The 22,316-nt window shown below is 39.1% G+C and overlaps 1 long non-coding RNA gene across 3 annotated transcripts in view; it reads left to right on the top strand.

The window, feature by feature from the left end:
• Window positions 1-2,562: 2,562 nt before the first annotated feature.
• Window positions 2,563-22,316, top strand: part of LOC119245250 (uncharacterized) — a 243,771-nt gene continuing 224,017 nt past the window's right edge. For 2 of the 3 annotated variants that reach the window (XR_008551778.1, XR_008551779.1), the window contains exons 1-2: window positions 2,563-2,734; window positions 3,419-3,482. This is a non-coding gene — a long non-coding RNA (uncharacterized LOC119245250). Of the gene's footprint in view, window positions 2,735-3,418; window positions 3,483-3,626; window positions 3,773-22,316 lie in introns of those variants that run through there. The other variant, XR_005125231.2, reaches the window with a different exon arrangement.

The raw sequence follows: 22,316 nt of genomic DNA, 5'->3' as shown, positions 1-22,316 counted from the left end.
CATAGGGGTGCAGAGGTGGCTCAAGGGTGTCTCCTCCTTCACGGAGGTCTCGTCCCTTGGCTCCCAGACCTTGTCCACCTCCTGTGCTGTATGACGCCTCCAGCATTGTCACAGGCTCAGTATGCTACTCCTCAGTCCTTCCTGAGGTCTTCAGAGGGCTCCACACCCATCTGCATCGGTCATCCTGCTGACTATGCCAATTGTAGTGGCAGAAAGGGCACAGAGCAGGTTTTCTGTGACCCCAGCAGACGGGGTAACGAGAAAGGAGTCCTGGAGCCCTCGGTGGCTTTTGCAGGCTTTTATTGGGTTTAGTAGGTAGGGGTGCTGGGAGGCTGGGAGGCTGGCAGGCCTCCCAGCCCCTAGTGAGTCTTCACTCTTTCTGGGTTCTCTGGCATTCTCTCGTGGCCTTGTTTTCTCTCTTCTCATGGTTCTGCTGTGCCTTCTTGTTCTCTTGCTTTGCTCTTCTGCTGGCATCCCCATGAACACCACCTTTATAAGCCCAGTCTCAGCCCAGGGGTATGTACTTACATATGCCCACACCCTACTCCAGGTGTCCGCCATCAGGCATGCATTCAGGACCGCAGATCTATCATCAATCCTAATGGCGGGAGGGCAGAAAAGCCTGATAAACATTTACTGACCCTACAATAGATGGTTGGACTTCTTTAATAATGCTTGCTCATTGGGACAGTAAGAAACTTGATAAATATAAGCATGAATAGCATAGAAAAGTAGGTGCTTTAAAAATATTGAGTAAATGAGAGAAAAATGTAACAAATAACTTATTTCATCTATGTCCCTCCCAGCCCCTCACCCACACATCACTCCTTGTGGCTGTGAATATACTTGAGATTTTATGTATAATTTTGACAATTTTTGGTGCAAATATTAGAATGCACATCATTTTTAACCTTCAAATCCTAGCTAAATTGGACACTACTAAGCTTGATTACTGCCAGTGTGGGTTAGACTTACAGGGAGAAAATTAAATAAGGGAAATGTCATTTATGTATAAATAATATCAGTCCTATGAAAAGAATGCTTTTTATTAGATGAGTCAATGAGAGTGTAACTGAATTCAGCTCCCCTGGGGCCTCTAGACAGAAAAGATGTCTCTGTCCCTGGGCATCCCATGAACCAGGTCACACCTGGAAATACTATCAGAGATAAAGGGTTAATGAATATGAACAGATATGTGATTAGCTGTAGCTGAGAATAGTAAGACATGGCTGCTTTAAATTTTAATCTTTAAAATTGCTAAATTAAACAAGAAATTCTGTTGTTCAGGTGATTTTTCTGGAAAACTATTTCTTCCTTAATCATTTTATTTTCTTGCCCATGTAGCTAATAGTTCCATTTATTAACGACTCTCCCTAAAGGATCAGTTTCATCATTGGCAGCTTTACAGAGGGTTATATTGCTTATGTACTTCTCAGCATTGTCAATCCACAGACTATGATAATTGGCATCACCAAATACTGGCCCCAGTTTGAAGTAATTTACAATCTCATGTTTCCAATTGGTGGTTTTTTATTTTACATTTTAAAAGGACAAGGTTTATTAGGAAAAGGAGAAAGAAAAAGAGAGGCACTTTGTAGGGTAAAGAAAATGTCAGGCTTTTCTGCCCTCCTGCCATCAGGATAGATGATGGATCCTTGCGGTCCTGAATGCATGCCTGATGGCGGGCACCTGGAGTAGGGTGTGGGCGTAGGTAGATGAGATTCACCTGGGCTAAGACTGCTTTTAAGGGCGGCGTCACGGGGACGCCAGCAGAAGCCAAGAAGCAGCAGAATGAATGGAAGAGCAGAGAAACAGAGAGAACGCCAGAGAGCCCAGATGGAGTGAAAACTTGCTGGGGCCTGGGAGGCCTGCCAGCCTCCCGGCCCCCCAGCACCCTTGCCTGCTGTGTACCAGGTAAATTCCGATAAAAACCTGCAAAACCACTGAGGACTTCTGACTCCTCCTTTACCCGGTCTGCATGGGATCCTAGAAAACCTGCACTGTGTCCATTCCTGTCCCTACACACTTGCATAATCACAGGCAGGCAGGCGAGCTGCCCAATGTGTGATTTTTAAGGAAAAGCTTGCCAAAGTGCTAAAAACTTTTCATGAATCTTGTGCTTTTCAACAAAAGAAACGATACATTCTAACTTTATTATAGTGAAATAAATACAGCATGAGCTGTGGGACAACATCAGTGTCCAGCCCCAGAATGCTGCTTATGGGCAGTGCAAAAGGCTGCAAGTGGTGGGCATTTTACCATCCGCCACCAGTAACCCCTCTGGGGCTCAGGCTCCAGGCAGAGGCCAGCAGTGAGGATGACAGTGGTTGCCCTACTACATTGTCCTGGCAGCCCTTGGTTCAGAGCTGCAGGGAGGAGCAAGGTCCAGCCCCAGCACTGTGGCTCCTCCAGCTGCAGGCAGTAGACAGGCCCAGGCATTTGGCACCTGGGTTGCGGAATGGACCAATCAGGTATGAGCTGTGAGCTCATTGGTAAATGGTCCAATCAGCCAGAGGATTGAAAACAGACCCATCAGACTCAAGGTCAGGGCAGGAGCCAGGTTGGGGCGCTCAGACCTTCAAACTCTGAGCTTGAGAACGACTCTGTTCCTGGCTTCTGAAAAAGGGGAAGCATCCTCCCACTGACTGCCAGAGGAGTCAGAGAAGCTGAAGAGCTTTGCAGAGGCCTAGCCTGCCACACCTTCCTACAGCCTGTCTCTGACACTGCCTGAAAGGTGAATCGGAGGCCCCACGCCTGGTGTCTCAAGCTGTTTGTTGTTGGTGAGGGCCAAAAACTCACAAAGAGCTGTTGACACGGTATTTCTGACTCTGCTGCCTACTGACCAGCACTGCTGCCCAGTGCTTCCCAGCACTGCTGATGGGTGACTGGTACTCAGTCCAGGTCATTCCAGAGCTGTTAATCATCTGGCACCATGGCCTGGTGCTGCTGCCTCCATTGCTGCCTGGTCCAGCATCTGGTATTGTCCATCCCACGGCTGCGGCTGCTGTGATGTCATCTCGGTGGCCCCACCTGTGAGCACCTCTAGCTCCTTGCTGGTGGCCATGAGTTCCAGGCCCTCACTGATGGGCCAGCACCATTTTGGATGAGCAGCCTCTTGTTTGGGACTTTTGTACACTGGACACTCTCTGAGGTGCAATAGCTGACCACTTGTGGCCTTAAGAACTATTTGTTTTCCTAGTTTGTTAAATAACCCCTGTTAGTGTTGTCTGAATCTGCATGGTCTTGCAATTGTGCTCTCAGGTGAGAACCCACAGACAGTGACCAGTTGTCCCCCTGGCCATTGTCCTTTTATGACTATAGCCACCTTATAGCACTGCTTCTTTTCTCTTTTGGTTGTTGTAAACCTTGAAATTCCCTCCAGTTAGCCATGGGGTGACATTGTCCAATTTCTTTTCAGCAGGTGGATGACACAAGAGTTGGAAGACTTCCCTTTCCTTCCCTTAAGGGCTGATCTACAAACGGTATGATTACTTGTGGGATGTTGAGAAACCCTGTGTTTGCTTTTGGGTAACTTTAATCAATAGTGACAAAATTCATGTCCGATACAAGGTTTTGAGAACTGAGAAGATACATTGTTTATAGGGAACTTGTTTGCTCCTCAATAGGCTTGTGTTCAAGTGGATGTATTTCATCAGCTTACTGTGATAGCAAAGTGTGATTTGGCTGTACGTGGCTGGCCTCTCTGGAGCTTCATCCAGGCTCTATTAGCAGTTTCTCCTGGAGGGTTCTCAGCTCCTGGATCTTGGATTTCAGGTACCCAAATTCATGTCAAAAAAAGGGGTTTAAGAAATTTGGAGAGTGTTCATTTATGGTGAGGAACCTGGGACTGGGATATCATTTTATGTCTTCGCTGGTGGTTACTTCCTGATTAGAGTTTATGTCAGCTGTGTTTCTCCAGAGAGAAGATGTCTACTTAGAGCTCTCAAAACCTCTTCTGGTGGTGCTGCAGCTTGAAATGTTTTTTAAGTTGATTCATGAGAGTAAGGGAGAGTGAGAAGAAGCTCTCAGGGGTACTGAACGTTGGATTCTGGAAAATGTCCTCAGCCATGAAGGCAACTTTGCACAGCTGCAACTTAGCTAGCTGTTAATTATCCATCTCAAGGTAGCAGGAGCAAAGGGTTTTGGAGGAAGTTCCTAAACCCCCTTAATGACCCACTTTTGTCCCTACTTACTCCATGAAGCTGGAGATCTTCCAAAATTAGACGAAAGTTTAAAAGTGTATATTCTGTTGAGGTGACACTCTGAATTTCATTCCCAATAAATTAGAATCACCTTAGTGGTCAAATATAAATATGGAATGGCAGTCTTGCTCTTCAAACTTTAATATAGGGGTTGATGCAGGGAGGGAGTTCAGAGTAGCTCTGGGAATGTGAAGACAGAGGATGGAGGAAGCTGAAGAGAAACCGCATATCTGAAGTGATGATGTAGAGAAACATTTATGGTTCATCATGTACAGGTGCATGCTTTAGTACTTGATTCTGTTCAATCCTCTTAATAATACATAAAGTAGGGATTATTCATTCCCCTCCTATGGATGAGGAAATAGACTTCAGACTGATGATGATACTAGAGGTGATACTGCCTCCTTTGCTAAATCTGTCTTTTAATCATTGCCATTCATCTCTCTTCCACCCTCTGGCATTCCCTATCCATAAATTACTTTCCCTAAAGCATCATTGTACTATGTATTTATTTTTGTTTTTCCTTCCCCCACCCCTCCAAGGTCCTAATGTCATTTTGATTAATTGCTGTATGCTTAGAACTTAGAGCAAAAAAGGACTAAATATTCCCTTGTACATTTGTGTGTGTGTATATATGTATTTATCTTTATTTCCATATCTAGAGGTATAAATACTATATCTTCATCTCCAGAACATTATTCTTTTATATATTGTATAATTTTTAATTAAAATTTTTATTTTAATTTTGGGGTTACATTTTTATTCCATATGTGTACATGTTCCACTCACCCTCCACCAAACAAGAATGCTAATACCCTATCTACTCCCCTCCCCCTCTTCTACCCCCTTTCCCTCTTCTACTCCCTCCCCCTGTTCCTTCACTTTCTGACTTAATTCACTTAACATAATTATCTCATGGTCCAATCATTTTGTCCCAAAGGCACTATTTCCTCTTTAATAGCTGTGTAGGCTTGAATGACAGATAGTATCCCTTAGTGTCATTTTGGGTTTGGTAGTTGATTCATGAGTTCATGCCTTAAAATATCCTTTCTTGAATTAGTCACTACAATTTTGTTTTTTCACAGCAAAGTGAATGCAGCAGTTATCAGAGTCAGCTTGCTTTTACCGAGATATTCAGTTAGCAGCTTCTATTGTCTCACCTAATCTAACTTTAAAACTTGATTTGGATGTGGTGACTGTTTTTTGAGGTCTTGATCAAATAATTGGTATGTTCCCATGATCAGATGTTCCCAATAATGACAAGCAGTGGTGTTTGTAGCATCCCTGCCAGGGTCTCCCTTGGGCCTCCTCTCTCTTTATCCCCTTACCAGTGAGTCTCAGAACAACTCCTCAGCTCCGCCATGCCAGAACTCTTACTCTGTAGCCATCAGAATTAGGGGAAACCCAACAAGTCTTCAAGAAAAAGGTGCTTTAAACAGAGGGGAGAAGGGTAAGGGAATAAGGACCCCATAGGCCTATTGTGTTTCTCATCTCTAGGTAGCTTACTTGGAGGAAATAAATGCTGAGAGCCAGTTTGTACTTCAAACGCAATGCAATAAAGCTACAAATTTCAATTCTTACTTTTTCATTTCTTCCCCTTTTTCTCCCCTCTCTTCTACCCTTTTTATTATTAAATTCATTTGATATTCACGAGGTCCAAGAAGAGTTATTTATTTTTTAATGTTTTTTAAAAAGCAGAGGTCTAGATAATATATTGACATTATCATTTTCTCCTCAATACAGACTGACTGTCTATTGACATATAATCCTGTCATTTATTAATGGATTCATTTGTTTATTTCATTTATTGAGATATACTTTGTTCAAGTCCTAGAGTGTCAAAAGAATGAAAACAATGATTAGTGTTTAGTGAGTGTTTTTAATTACCAGTCTCTATGCTAAAAGTGTTTAATACACTAAAGACATTCACTTAACTGTCCCAGCAGCTAAATTATTACTGCCTGTTTTCCACATGGAAATTGAGGTTTAAAGGATATAAATAACTTGTTCAAGGTCAGCAGAGTCAGAGTTTACATATAGCCATTTGATAATAAACCCTAGTCCTGCCCTATGCTATCCTCTTAGTAGGCCAGTGTTCTTAAACTTCAACTGCATTAAAATTGCCGGGAGATTTTTTTAAACTATATTTTCTGGTTCTAAATATATACAAAAAATATAGTCTTCTAAATCTCCTAGTCGACTTCTGCTCAAACTAGGGTCAGTCTAGCTATTCTGGAACATCATTCTCAATCTTGAAAACAGATAGGAAAAACAGCAGCTGTACAGAGACTGTTTATTTAATCCCTCATGTAAACACAGTGATGGTGACAGATCATCACTTGGCCTGTCAACATGATTGTGTTCCAGCAGGGGCCTTGTCCTCATCTGAGCCCACTGACCTTTTCCTGTGTCTGCAAACAGTGGCAATGAGGAAACAGAAGGCGCATATGAATGAGGAAGTGATATTGCGTTGCAAAACATGGATAAAACAATTGGCATTGCAATTCCCAGGACACACACACCCCACTGGATTGCAGAGGTACACACTTTAGAAGGAGGTTTCTGTTCTCTGGCTGTGAGGGTATTCACATTTTGCAGCTTTGGATTTGTCCTGACTCTAAGGAAGCTATTTACAGTTTTTTCACAGCGGGACGATTTTATGAGCCAACCCTCTCATTTTTATGAGGGTCCCTGGGGTAAAGCAGTTATACAATTTTACACCAGCACACGGACTTCCGTGAAGTGCAAACAATATAAAGTAGGCCATCCAGACCAGGAAAGCAGGTAATGCCAGGCAGTCGTGATTTAAGTTCAGTTCAGTGGTGACCTGGCTTATTACGATAAGATAAAGGAATGAATAGAGTCTTCGCAGGGAGGAAGAGCAAGTGAGTGGGAAATAAATAATTCATTGGGCTCCTTCCATAAGCCATAAGTTGAAGGAAGAGAATGCCTGTTAACAAAAAAAGACCCAAATTTCAAATGAATGATGTTTTTTCAAATTAATTTCATATTTGTTTGTTGAAGGATATGACACCACCTTCTACCAAGTCTGGTCAGTATTCCATCAGAACACAGAAGGACTTTCAGATATTACCATGGCTTTCTATGACAAACCAACTTTCCCAGTGAAACTTAAGAAACTGGGTGTGCTTGTATTTATAAATGAGCTTGCTAAGCTTTAACTTCATAAGATAGGGTTAATTATGAACTAGACTATGGATCTTAAATCTATTAGAAGACTAAATAGCTGGTGACTGCCTCGATCAGTCAGCTTTCAGGAAATGAAACAGGACTTATTTACATTTAGAGCAATGGCCAGCTTCTTAATCACCTCAAAGCATTTAAAAATTAACTTTACTACTACCAGCTCAAGAGGCACAGTGAACCCTGGGAGGGCCTTCGCTGCTCTGTCTCCTCCTTCTTGAGCTGACTATTCACTATTTAGCTTGTGTTTTTTTGCCTGAGTCTGTTTGCAAAACCCTGGAAAGCTGCTTTCTGTGTCAGTTTTGCTAAATGATTGGTGGTTTATTTGGCAAGTCTCCTGACAACAATCTCTGAAATCTCACCAGAGTTGCTAACGGTCACCAGGACATCTAAGTGTATGTGCATCATCCTGGTAAACTCTTCAATATGAAATGTTTCAGCTAAACTGGTTGCATATGAAAGGTTATTATGGATTATGCATGCTGGACGAGAGCTATTTGTTCTCACAGGCTGTGTGGTCACTTTTAAATTAACTCCAGTAATGATTAGATAAATGTTAGGTTAGAAATTGCTAGTGAGTCAATAAAAAGAATCAGAGCAGTTAGAATAATAGATACATGCTAGATGCAGCTTTGGTCACATTTTTAACACAAGCTACCATTCAACTAAAAATTCTTATAATTTAGATGTTTGATGAACTCAACAGACAGCAGTATGATTTACTAGTGGCATGTGAGTAATAGTAATACCTTTCCTGCCTTACTCAAAGGTTTGTGGTAAAGGGTCAGATTTTTGTCAACCAAAAGGAACTCTAAAAACATAAGATATTTTAACATCCCATTGCTTAATATTTCAACATCATGTTTGCTGATTACTTGTGTTTTCTTTAAAAAGTTGAAATGATATAAAATGCTATCCCTTTAAAATACTGTTTTTATATAATAGGCTACAATGTAAAATGTAAAAATATTAAAGAAAATGGTTTCCTGAAGGAATTATTGGAAAAAAGGGACCTATTTGCAGTGTTATTAAGAATGTCCTTTTAGTTATAGAGGAAAGTAAAATGCCTGTACTTACAGATTTCTATTCTTTATATTTGGGAATCCTTCTTGGTATGAATTTGGGTAGAAGTGATGCCTTCCCTTCTGCTAAGTTACGGTAGCTATGAGGTCGATTAAGCTCTTGGAGTTTCAACTATCACCAAAAAAGCAGGCGTATCTAACAAGGCAAAAGGAGGGATATTTAAATTCTAAGTGGCCATTTTGGAAAAATATGCAGAAACCAGTAACTGGTTCTGTGTCTTTATTAGAGGACAAGAGCTCTGTACTTACACTTTATATTGTGCTGAGTCTGCTGGAGAAAGGTTGGTTCCTATTTCTTCTGGGCCTTCTCACAGCAAGATGTTTATCTCTTGAGGCTGTCCTGGTGTGCCAAGCTATGTATAAATTCATTCTAATTAAATATGCTACTCTCTAGGGGGAGAAGCCTTCATTATAGGGACTTATTTCAGATATGTGCATATCTATATTTTAGTGATAGGTACCAGTGCATGTTTGCAAGCCAAGGGATATACCATTCCCCTCTTTTCCCTCTCATTTTCCATCTTGCTATCTAGAGACTCACACAAAACTAATCCCTTGGGATTGAACATACTTTCAAATATGTGAAGTTAAACCTTTCCCAGACACATGCATCTTTCCATTATGAATAAAATAAGAAACTTTCTATAGCTCTAAAATTTAATGATGCCATCACTAATTCAGTCACTTGGTTCAGTTAGGAATTAATGAGTGCTTTGCGATGATAAAGATAATAAACACAGTCACAACCAAGTATGACATATCGATATGCATACATATATATATATTCCAAAGAAGAAAAGCAAATCTATAAATTGGTCAAAACTGTGTCCTCCACTAGCTTGTTTTTTAAAATGAAAATTACTGTCAAATCTGATATCAAAAGTTATAATGAAAATTACTGTCAAAGCTTATATAAAAAGTTATACTCAAAAACCAGACTAGCTCATTAAGCAGATTTTACATCAAAATTAGAAGAGGTAAGAAAAGATCCTAGAAACACATTACATTCTGAGGAATAGTTCTGTGTCCTTCCCTGCCTTGTTCTCCAGAGCCAAATTTAAGCCTGGTAAGAAACACAAGCCCAGTGGCAAGAAAATTCAGGTCAGGTTTGTTTCTTCTTTTTTTTTTTTTAAGATTTATTTATTTATGCATACAAGAGCTGGGGTACAGGCAAGAGTTGTGGGGGGTGAGAGGATTCACCAGAGACAGAGTGGGGAACAGAACAGGCAGACTGACTGAAATACACTGCTGAGGGGAGTAGTGGGCAAGTCAGGAGAGTCTGCTGCGCCATGTGGGTAGCTTCCTGGCCGCTGGGGGATGGAACTCATGCTGCAGAGGCTATGGATAGCTTCATAGTTTGTGTCTTAACCCCTTGCACCACCAGGGAGGTCCAGGTTTGTTTTTTTTTCAACTTCATGATGAATCGAGAAGAGAGAAATAGAGTGACCAGACCTTTGGAAAGTAGTGTCCCCCTTCAATTCGGGGATTTAGTTGTTATAAGACACTATGTGCCTGATAAGACAGAAAAATGAGCCAAAGTGTACATATTAAACAATTTCTACATGCAATCATATTCATGAGTCTTTGAGTTATTAAAAAACAATCTTTGAGAAGGATTTACTTATATTTAACATCTTTGTTAATTTTTAGACTTTTAAAGTAAATGAATTATGCTGAAGGGACTTACACTTGGGTGAAGAAGAAAATTATTGCTGTGGTGATACCTGTGAAAGATACTAATCAATGGTCTGTAACTTAAAAATCTTCTGTTATAGTATTTTTCAGTTTCTATTAAAGTTAAAGCTGATTTCTTTGTCTTGCTCTGATGACCTTCCTGCTCTTATGCATTCAGATGGTATATGCAAATCCTCTGCTTTTTTTTTTTTCCTCAAGATTACTCACAGACTCATGATCAAATTTGACTTTACTCAATATTCTTGTGTTGGGATTTGTTTGGGCTCATTAAGGGTCTTCCTTTTGAAGGAGAGGACAGATATTTTGGTCCTTGACAATAAGGATACATACAGAAAATTATTTCAAATTGGGCCAATGATAGTCTAGTCCCACATGCATTTTTACTTTAATTTTCCTTTTTTAAAGGCCTTTAGCTTTAGGGATAATACCCTTTGTCCTCAATTAAAATCTTGCAAGAATTTCCATTTCTGAGTGACCAAAGTAAGTCAAAATCAGAATAATCCTTATGAACCAAATTCTTTGGTAAATGGGGTGGATGAAGCTTTTGATCAGTACGCTATGAGATCACTAATTTCTTTTTCTTTATTGATGGGGTATTTTTAATATACCACCTCAACATTATAAAGGCATATCTATTTTATTCCAGATAGTATGTGGTACATCAAAGTTTGTCTTCAGAATCTGTTTTATTGAAACTTTAGAGGTAATTCTATGTGCCTTTGCAAAAATCTTTTTTGTAAAATTGAGATGTGATGTATATGTATAACATTGTATTAGCTTTAGGTGTGCACATAATGATTTGGTATATGAATATGTTATGAAGTTACTATGACAATAAGCTTAACATCAATCACCATACATAGTTACAATTTTGTTTACTTACTATAATGCAAATTAAGATGTATATTTCAAAGTTGCTAAGAGAATATGACACAATTTTATCAGGTATAGTGAATAGAACACTACATCCCTAGGACTTATTTCTCTTATAACTCTTGACCACGTTCACCCATTTTGCTCATATCCCATACTCTCCTGCTGGCAATCACTAATCTGAGTTTGATTTTTCTTGATTCCACATATCATAAGAACATAGTCTATTTGTCTTTTTGAAATATTTCATTTTAGCATAATGCCTTCAGAGTCTATCCTTGTCACAAATGGTAAGATTTTCTCAATATAATTTTATATTGTGTACTGAATATATATATATACCTATATACATATGAAATATATATATACATATGTATCACTTTTTCATTCTTAGAATTGTACCAGGTGTGTGTGCTTATTTTAATTTTCCCAACCAACATCAGTTATATTCCCTTGTTCATTACCCTCCCCCCTCAGGATTTTTTTTTAAAGATTTATTTGTATTTACTTATGCATACAAGAACTGGAGTATAGGCTAGTGGTGTGGGGGGTGAGAGGATTCACCAGAGACAGAGTGGGGAACAGAACAGGCAGATCCACTGAAATACACTGCTGAGGGGAGCAGCAGGCAAGACAGGAGAGGTCTGCTGTGCCATATGGGTAGCTCCCTGGCCAGGGATCAAACTCGGTTTGCAGTGGCTGGCAATAAATTGATAGTACTGAGACTTAACCCTTTCCACCACCAGGGAGGCCCCTTAAAGATGTTTTTTGATGTCCACTAGTTTTTCAGTGTTTTACATTGTCAAATTATAAATATCCGGCATTTGCTTTTATCATTTTGACTTATTTTGCTACACACAATTCTTTCAAAATGGCCGCATTTCATCATTTCTTAAGACTGTGTAGCACTCCATGGTATGGATATATACCACATTTTCTTGGTCCAATCATCTATCAGTGGATATTTAGGCTGCTTCCATGTCCTAAATATTGTAAATAATGCTGCTATGAACATCGTGGAATATGTAGAATTTTGTATTGATGGTTTCTTACTCTATGGATATATACTTAGAGTGGGATTGCTGGGTCATAGAGTTTTAGTTTTTTAAGGTAAATCCAGATCGCTTTCCATAATGGTTGCACTGTTTTACATTTCTACCAGTAATGTAATAGCATTCCTTTTTCTCTTCATTCTTGCCACCACTTTTTTGTTGGAGGTCTATTTAATATATGCAATTATCACAGAAGTGAGGTGGTATATCATTGTGGCTTGAACCTGCAGCCCTTATTAGAAGTGATTATGAACATTTTCTCCCCCATGTATGTCTTTGGGCCTTCTGGATAGTCTTTTTGGTGAATTTTCTGTTTATATCTGCTGTCTATTAATACCACCTTTTTTTCTTTATTCATTTAATGACTGCTTCCATATTTTGACTTCTGTGAATAATGCTGCAGTGAATATGGGGTGCGATAATATTTCCCAGAGAGCAATTCCATGTCTTTTGGATAAATACCAAGATGTGGAACTGCTGGTAGTTTTGTTTTTTAAAGGAACTTTCACTGATGTCTTATTTGGTTCCCCTATATTCCTGCCATAAGTGAAACCATCTGATATTTTTCTTTTTCCTTCTGGCTTATTTCACTGAGCATAATTCCTTCTAGCTCCATCCACATTGTTGCAAATGACATGAGTTTATCTTTTTTGATTGCTGAATAATATTCCATTATGTATATATAAGATATCAGTGTAAAAAAATAATAACAGTACAAAACACAACAAAGCAAAACCAGACAATTATAAATCAGAGACATCCTGCAGGGGTGGAGTAGGGAGAGGGATCAAAGGGAGGGAGGGAGGAGCACAGGGGACAGTGGTGATGATGCACAGGTGCATTGGTGAAGGAAACTATGGGGGTGGGGGGGGAAGCAAATGTCATTTAAAAATGAACAATGATGTAAAAAATAAATAATAAAAATAAAAATAAAAAAATAAAGGAACTTCCATACTATCTTTTGTAGTGGCTGTACCAATTTATATTTTGATCTGCAGTACACAAGGGTTATCTTTTCTTCACATCTACACCAACATTATTTCTTTTTTGTTGATGGCCATTCTAAACAGGGGTGAGGTATTATCTCATTGTGGATTTGATTTGCATTTTCCTAATGACTAATGATGTTGAGCAACTTTTCTTTTACCTCTTGATCATCTGTTTTATTTGTCAGAATGTCTATTAAGATCTTATTTTTCATCAGATTTTTTTTCTTTTGAGTTTATTTTTAAAGATTTTATTTATACATACAAGAACTGGGGTACAGGCAAGAGTTGTAGGGGGTGAGAGGGTTCACCAGAGACAGAGTGGGGAACAGAACAGGCAGAGCAACTGAAATACACTGCTGAGGAGAGCAACGGGCGAGTCAGGAAAGGTCTGCTGTGCAATTTGGGTTGCTCCCTGGCCGGGGATCAAACTCGTGCTATCGTGGCTGTGGCGAGCTTCATAGGGTGAGTCTTAACACCTTGCACCACCAGGGTGGCCCTTTTCTTTTGAGTTTTATGAGTTCTTTACATATTTTGCATATTAGCTTATCAGATATGATTTTACAAATATTTTCTCTTGTTCTGTAGGTTTCCTTTTTATTTTGTTGATGACTTCATTTGCTGTATAGAAGCCATTCAGTTTGATGTAATTTGAATGTTTCTTTTTGCTTTTGTTGCCTTGGTTTTTGGTATCAAACTCAAATGCCAAAGCCAATATCGAAGAGTTTACCCTCTGATTTCTTCTAGGATTTTTTTTTGGTTTTAGGTCTTATGTTTTGGTTTTTAATCAATTTCAAGTTGATACAGTTTTACTTGGTTGCGTGTGGCTATCCAGTCTTCGCAGCACCAATTTTTGAAAAGACTAAACATTTCTCATTGTATATTCTAGCCACCTTTGGTGTAAATTAGTTAACTATATGTGCATGGATTTATTTCTGGGCTCTCTGTTCTGTACTGTCAATCTGTCTCATTTTTATGTCAGGATCATATTTTGATTATTGTAGTTTTGTAATATGGTTTGAAATTGGAAAGTGCAATGCTTCCAGCTTTGTTTTTTTTTTTTTTCCCTCAAGATTTATTTGGAACATTGTGTGGTTCCATATAAATGTTAGTATAATTTGTTCTACTTTTGTAAAAATGCCACTGGACTTTTGATAGAGAATGCATTAAATTTGTATATTGTAGGTTTAGGTGGTATGGACAATTTAACAGTATTAATTATTCCAATCCAAGAGCATGGACTCTTTCATTTGTGTCTTCTTTCAATAGTGTCTTATAATTTTCAATATATAGGTCTTTTGCCTCATTGGTTTGATTTATTCCTAGGTATTTTATTCTTTTTGATGTTGTAAATGGAAGAGTTTAAGTGAGGCTGCCTGGAGAAGGACCAGGATCCTATTTTAGGGGGATGTCCCAAATAAAGTGATAACCTTATTTCAGAAAAAAAATTCCTTAAAGCTCTCCCCACAATAGTCTCCTTTAGAGAAGCAGCTGTCTGTGGGAGGTATCAGAAGGCTGCACAACAAAGCCAGCTGACCATGGTCTAACCTTGCTATGAGTGGCACATCTTCTCTTACTGTTTCTTCTCTTGCTCACTCTGGTTAAATGATAAATCAAGTTGGCAGGAACATTGTTTCTATTCATTTGCTAGAGTGCTGGGCACATGGAACACACTTGATGTATATTAAATGGTATTACTGTGATCATAAGACAAAGATTGGGAAGCAAGGGAACCATCCGAAAAACCGAAAGGAAGTAGAAGTTGGAAAATATATATAAGATTGGGAAAATCACTCACTTTTGCCTTAAGTGGCTTCCAAAATATACTGTGTCTGTGACAGGTTTGAATGGGGCCATTATTCATGAGTGGTACAGAATGTGCAAATTGTATCAAAATCAAGCTGTGAGGATGACAGGAAATAGAATTCAGAGGAGCCTGGTGGTGTGGCAGCCAATGAGCAGCCTGACGGTGCAGTGGATCTCAGAGGTAGCAGAACTGCCAGCACAATTATCCTGGACCTTGTCACCTTAGCCAGCTTGGCACCTGGGTCATCACTACAGGGGGAGGATGGAACTGGGACTGCTGGCTGGATCCTGGTTTTTTTCAGGCTGCTCTTTGTCCTCTGATCTTATTCTGGAGTGTTGGATGGGGACTCTTGTTAACCAAAACACAAGATAAGAAAGTAATGGTTTTAAAAAGAGATCATTCTGACTAGCTGCACAGATTTGCTGGCATTAAAAAATAATCAGTAATTTGAAAATGAATATTCATATCCTATAATCTCCCCAGCATTGCATTGAGCAATGGCCTTTGGGAATTTAAAAGGCCACACACTGAGAATAACTGGTCCCTAGAAGTTGGGGTGAATTTCTCCAATGACCTGAGAATATATTTTCCCCAGACCCCATAACAGGGTGCTGACCAGAGATGGTCCATAGGCTTGAGTTTCAACATGATAGCACCACCTCCTTAAGTTGGTTAATACTTAGCTACTATGATTAAGAGCAACTACATTGTAGTATCTATCTATCATGTAAGTGCCTATAATAATAACTACATTCTAGTGTTTATTATGTGTCTGGCACCTAATTCATTTTGTCATCACAACTTTAGGGCATAAGTCCACTCAGCATTCTCATTTTAGAAATAAAAGGAACTAAGGCCCGGAAAGACAAAGTAATTTCTTAGTGGTAGGAAACCAGGGACCATGCTTTTTTTTTTTTTAACCACAATACCAAACTTCCTTTTAAAACAGAACTTGGCTCCTGTTGACTGCTCCTGAGGTTGTTATAGGTGTGAGGTGATCAGATTGCCACCAGCTCAGAGTCCCCTTCTACAAGTTATTTCCTTGTGGCCAGAAAACTGTGGTCAGAACTCCAGTTTGGCTGAATAAGACTTCTGTCCCCTGTTAAAATAGCAAGTCCCCTTGAGACTGCTTACATTAAATGTTAACTTGCGTCCAGCCTTGGTATCAGTGAGTCTGGAGGCTGTTTATGAGGTAGGTTTACAGGGGAGAGGAAAGGACATCCTGAGGCCATGTCTGGAAGAGGTAGTGAGTAATGTTCTGCTTGTGAGCACCTGGTAAAATGAAGGAGATAGTTCATAAGACGGGACCATGAGGACTCCTCTGTCTTACCATTTTTCCCAGCTGCTAACATGACATAGATTGCTTATTTTCTGAACAGCCTTTTAGTGAGTTGTTTTAATGCTGTTATGTGTTGGGAATTACAGACTAATGGGCCACCTTTGATAGTCAAGAAGTGTAAGAGAGGTCATGTAACCAAAGAGTAAAAATCCAGTGCCGACACCCCAGAACCCTACCTACCTGTATAAATGCAGTCTGTTTTCCAACGTGCTGGTAAATTTTACAAGGCTATATCACATATGGTCCTGGCACTATATTAAACACTTCATTGCGTTTCCTCCTTGATTTCAGCATGGGTGTAAGGTCAGCATGGGTGTAAGGCTCTTCTTGGTAGTTTTCTCATTAATCGCTGAAACTTTCTAGTGGAGGGCTTATTGTTTAACTTGTAGTTTCCAATCTCCTCTCCCGAAACCAGGTTTAATGATTCTTCCTTGCCTTCCAGGTATGCAGTGAGGGTTAATTAGATAATGTTTGCATAGGACTTTGAAGATGAAAGCCCCATATAATTGTTGTTACATACCATCTCTTCCAGAAACCAGGAATGCTTCTACTTTAGGGAACATAAACGTGTCTTTACTTGTATCATACTCTTTAGGGTAAAACTTGTCAGACTTAACTTGTCATCAGTGAACTAATGATATTGTGTAGAGCACAGAGGATCAAACAGGAAAAATAAACAACAGCCACTAAGCACTCCTTGGATCACCAGGAAGCAGCTGTCAGTGGGCTTGGTGATGGAGGGAGCCCACCCATTCAGTTGTTAGCTGTCAGGCAGCTCTCCCATAACTGGACCCCAGCACAGGAAAACAAGGGTCAGTAAGAGAATGTCATGGGTTCATAGGACAGAAAAGCAGAAAAATGATATTTTATAAGAGCTAAGGTAGAGAGTGTCATGGGAGGATGATTATATAAAGTAAAAGATTCCTCTTACCATGTTTGAAAAAGATTTCACCTCCTGACTCATTGCTCTGCCTCTTGTGAAAATTTCAATACATCAACCCATATTCCCTCCACTGTCAGGCTAGTTTCTCTTTTCATCCTGGCATGCCCATGCTTATAAACCTTTGGTATTGTTCTCTTGCTTAAGAATATGAAGTTTAGTACTTTCACACACTTACTATGACCTTCAGGACCCTCTCTTATCTGGTTTCTGTTGATTTTCCTGTTTTTTTCTCTCACATTTCCCTGTGTGGGAACTCTTTCCCAAACTAGTTTATATCACTTTACCACATTCAGGCTAAACACCTACCCTACCCCCAGCCACTACATTTTACTCACAACAAATCCTGGAGATTCAGCCCAATTCCTCATACCTTGTTGACTGTCTGATTATGCAGGTTCCAGGTGCTTTTCATCAAGTCTCTTTCAGTGTTGTTCATTTACTTATGCTTTCTTATATTGGTGCATACCTGTTTATATGAATATTTCCTATATTGCTATTTGGACTACAAAGTCAGGGAGATCCAGGCTTGTTTCTTACCTTCATATAGAGCACTGAGTCAGCAACTTTCAATTCCCATAAGGAAAGGGAGTTGTTACAATTCCTAACACAACACCTGGCATACATAAAGGCTTTGTTCCAGTTTTCTATTGCCAAATAACAAACCATCCAAACTTACTGGTATAAAATAGTAACAGTTGTCCTTAATATCTCTTTTAGTGCTAGGAATAACTTGGCTCAGCTAGGAGGCTCTTGCTTGGGGTGTCTGTTGGGATTACAGTCAAATGATAATGAACCGGGTTCATCTCTAAGTACTCTATTTACACATCCATTGCCTGGGATGGGGACTCGCAAATAACCAGAAGAGCCAGTGATCCTTAGATGTGTCTCCTCTATAGTTTCTCCATGAGCCCTCTCAACACCTCACTTCCAGGGTAGCTGGAATTCTTGATGACTTCCACTCCAAAGGCAAGAAAACTAGACCTTTTTCTCACACATCCTGGGAGTGCACTTCCACTACATTTTCTGCTCAATAATAGCGTCTTATGCTGCTCTATATTTGAGGGGAGGTGGAAGTACTAGAGAATGTGTGGACATGATTTAAAACCTCCATAGAAACTAGTAAATACTTGTTGACTGAGTAGATGAATACAATGGCTTTTTTTTTTTCCACTGTTTCCATAATGAAGGACATTGTAAGAGCAGGTAGAAATTTCTTGCTATTTCCTTTAACAATCTTAGATGTTTATCTGTTTTAACCTGTTTACAACTTTTGGGAAAACATGGGTTTCTTTTTGTCCTTCTTAGAACATGTTATGTTTTGCTGTTGATTTGAATCACTCACTTGTAGACTTCATTTCTTTAAGTATTCCTTTTTGTGGTTGTACCCCCCCCCCGAAACACCCAACGGCATTAGCTTTAATAAAACCTTGCCAGCATCTGAAAAAACATGTGGTACTCCAATGTCATTGGTAACTATTTTTTTTTTTTGATTTTTTTTTTTTAAGATTTATTTATTTATACAAGCACTGGGTATAGTCAGAAGCGCGGGAGGGTGAAAGAATTCACCAGAGCCAGAGCGGGGAGCAGAGCAGGCAGACTGACGAAGCGCACTGCTGAGGGAAGCAGTGGGCACAGCAGGAGAGGTCTGCGCATCATGTGGGACCCTCACCGGGCAGCCGGGGACCAAACCGGTGCTGCAGAGGCTGTGGGCAGCTTCGCAGCCCAGCACTCAACCGCTGCGCCACCAGGGAGGCCCTCATTGGTAACTCTTATTTCTTGTTCATCTTGTATCTTATTTCTGTTTGGGGTGAGTTAAGCAAGGTTTTAGAAACTTTCTCCAAGCTTCTAAATTACTCAGTGAGTCCATGAAGAGTAAAGTTATCAATAAATTATAACAACTTTGATATTAAGAAGATGCAAAAAGTAGTCTCTGACTTCATACCACTTTAGATCCTTTATTGTTAAGCTGCTTATTAGGTGCCTCTCAAAAATTTATCATCAGTTATTGTTCTTGACTTTCTGAACCCCGATTTATAGGATTTACTAAACCGGTAGTTATTAGATAATGAAAATTTTCATCTTTTTTTTTCTTATTTCCAACTTATTTCTAACTGTGTGGTTGGAGTTACTTAGAGAAAGCCACTCTGTCTAGAGAGGTACACTATGGCGATGCGCATTGATTTAGTAGTATTGCTAGTTTACATGCTCTGCCAGTAAGCAGCGCACCTGGAAAGCTCCATGGAGGATAAGACACTTACTAGAACTGAATTTTGTGGGATAATATGGTTTCCATTATTACTTGGTGCAATACTCCAAAGAGTATTGTAGATTGAATTCTGGGATAAGGTTGTTCTGGGCCCAGGAATGGGCCTGGCTGAATTTATTAGATGTGAACAGGATCTGGGTCCATGTGAGGGCAGATTCCTAAGATGGAACAGAGTATAAAAAGGGCTAAGACAATAACTTAAACCAAAAAGAAACACTGGGATCTGATTGTAAAAAGTGTTAGATAACACTGCTCAGGGCTTTGTACCTTATTTTTTAGGAAATGCGTGGTCATGTTAGGTGGGAAGAATTTTAAGAGGGCGATTGATAGTGAAAACATGTGGGATTGAGATATGATGCTGGTAGAAATCAGGAGGGATTGGAGTATGTTTGAATGTGAAGGAAAATCTCCTGTGGGTAAGAGATCTGGATATAATAAATCTACGTGCTACTCGTTTGCTTGTATTAGCTCCCCAAATGTCTTATCTTGTGTCCAGAATTTCTTATAAGTAGAAAATGGGCCTCCCTGCTGGCACAAGGGGTTAAGATACAACCTATGAAGCTGACCACAGCCGCTGCACCACGAGTTTGATCCCCAGCCAGGGAGCAACCCACATGGCGCAACAGACCTCTCCTGACTCGCCCGCTGCTCCCCTCAGCAGTGTGTTTCAGTCAATCTGCCTGTTTTGTTCCCCACTCTGTCTCTGGTGAATCCGTGCACCCCCTGTACCTCTGGCCTGTACCCCTGCTTTTGCATGCATGAATAAATAAATCTTAAAAAAATAAGTAGAAAATGGCTTCTATGTAATTTAAGAAGTTAAGTTTTTAATAGTGCATGTTATTACATGTCTTTGTGGGTTCTATTTTATAAAGAAAATATCTAAAATAAAAAGCAAAAATCTAATTTTCTTAGTATACTACTGTTCAACTTATGTTTCACATTTCTTATTCATGGCCTATGTAGCTATTAGAATTTCATGATCAATTCATAAAACATTGACTTAGGGTAATTAAATCAAACAGCATTTAAAAAATAGCTTACAGCTTTAAAAATTATAAAAATTTAAATGTTTCCCTATACCACACACATGCACACACACACATATACATGCATACATATGCTCTCACTTTAACACACAGTGTAATTCCATGCAGACATATTAGCTGACTGTGTAGTGATTTAGCATTTAGTCCTGCTTCTTACATCTGTTTGGACCTTGCATATTTTGCTAGTGCTTAAGCTGTCAGCTTGTATGCAAATACCTGCTTGGAGAGGACTGTGGTCTGTGCTGCTTTGGACCTAAATTGATAGGATTTAGAATTGAAATGCCTCAGGTAAAAATTCAGTCAAAAGAAAAACATTACAGCTATTTAAAGCATGTTGCTGACAGCCAAGGATGCTTCAGGAATGGAGAAGCTGTTGCAAATAAGGTTAATGGAATTAACACTCAATTACCCCTTGACTATGAAAGACTATCAAGGGGGGTTCCCACTCAGCCAAATACATTTTTGAGTTCAGTTAATTTTAGGTTAACCCCTTCCTTTACATTAAAGACAGGTAATTTAATGTCTCCTTTCCTCCCCATTTAAAAATGTTCTCTTCATTATTTGTAATTGTGTTGGCCTGTAAGTGTACAATATGCATTAATACGCCCAACATTGCTTCTTGCTTTGTTCACATTAAAATAATTATTCCAGTCCCAGACTCTTATTTTTCTCTGTCTTCCAAATGCATTACTAATTATTTGGTTCCTATAGGGTACTCAATCTCATGTGCTAATAGGGGAATCTCCTTCATATGAATGTCTATGAAAAAATATATTTTCTGTGTATTCTGAACTTGATCTAAATATTATCCTGTATACTAGTTTGAACATCTTTTATCTGTTATTTTTCCCCAACATTCTCATCTCTGTCCTTGGTAATTAATCATCTTTTACTTCTAAATATAATATGTATGGATAAACCACACTTTAAAATTATTTTCCCTTTATTTTGTTATTGTAATAGTTCTTATATATACCTTTTTGTTTATTGGACTATCTAGAGGTACAGGTCTCAAAATCCCTGTGCCTACGGTGTGTGCTAAAACAATGTTACTATAAATTGCTAGATTGCTCACCAAAAGGGCCATAATATATATTGGCAAAGTCACAAACTGATGTGAAATTTCATATTTTCCCCAATGCTTGCTGACACTGGCTATTACCTGAATATTTATTATCCGTGTAACTCTAAATTGATGCTTATATTTTGTAATTCTCTTACTACCTATCAGTGAGTACAAGATCTCTTCATATCAGCCATCTGTCATCCCGTTTTTACTTAAATAATTTGAATATTTACACCCTTTGTCCATTTTGCATGAGATTGCCTCTTTTTACTGATTTGTGGGAGCTTCTTAGACATTCTGGATTTTTTGATTAGGTGCATTAGAAATGTCTTCTCAACATGTATTATTACTTGCCTTTTTATTCCTTGCTTAACTTTTTTATTGGAGTAATACTGCAGGTTTTATGTGCTCATCATTTTGAATCAACGTGTGTGTGTGTGTGTGTGTGTGTGTGTGTGTGTACGTGTGTACACATTATCAAGTGAGTTCAGGGCTAAAATCCTGTCACCTGTCTTTTAACCTATATCTACCATGTATTCCGTGCAGCAAAATCTTTAATTTTGTGTAAGTAGACATACCTGTTTCTTCTGTTCTATATACATTTTTTTTCTGATATGCTTAAAAAAATTCTTTCTTCTAGGGTTATAAAAATATTCTTCTCCTTGCCCCTCCAAGTTATCTGAATTCTTGCTTATAGCGTGAGGTAGAAGTAAAATTGAATGCTTGTTTTCTCTGCTTCTATTATAGCTCATTTT

The sequence above is a fragment of the Talpa occidentalis genome, unplaced genomic scaffold, assembly GCF_014898055.3.
Source record: "Talpa occidentalis isolate TD23 unplaced genomic scaffold, MPIMG_talOcc4v2.1 talOcc4.14, whole genome shotgun sequence".
NCBI lineage: Eukaryota > Metazoa > Chordata > Mammalia > Eulipotyphla > Talpidae > Talpa > Talpa occidentalis.
The sequence above is the reverse complement of the archived record's forward strand: the minus strand, read 5'-3'. Positions and strand labels throughout refer to the sequence as shown.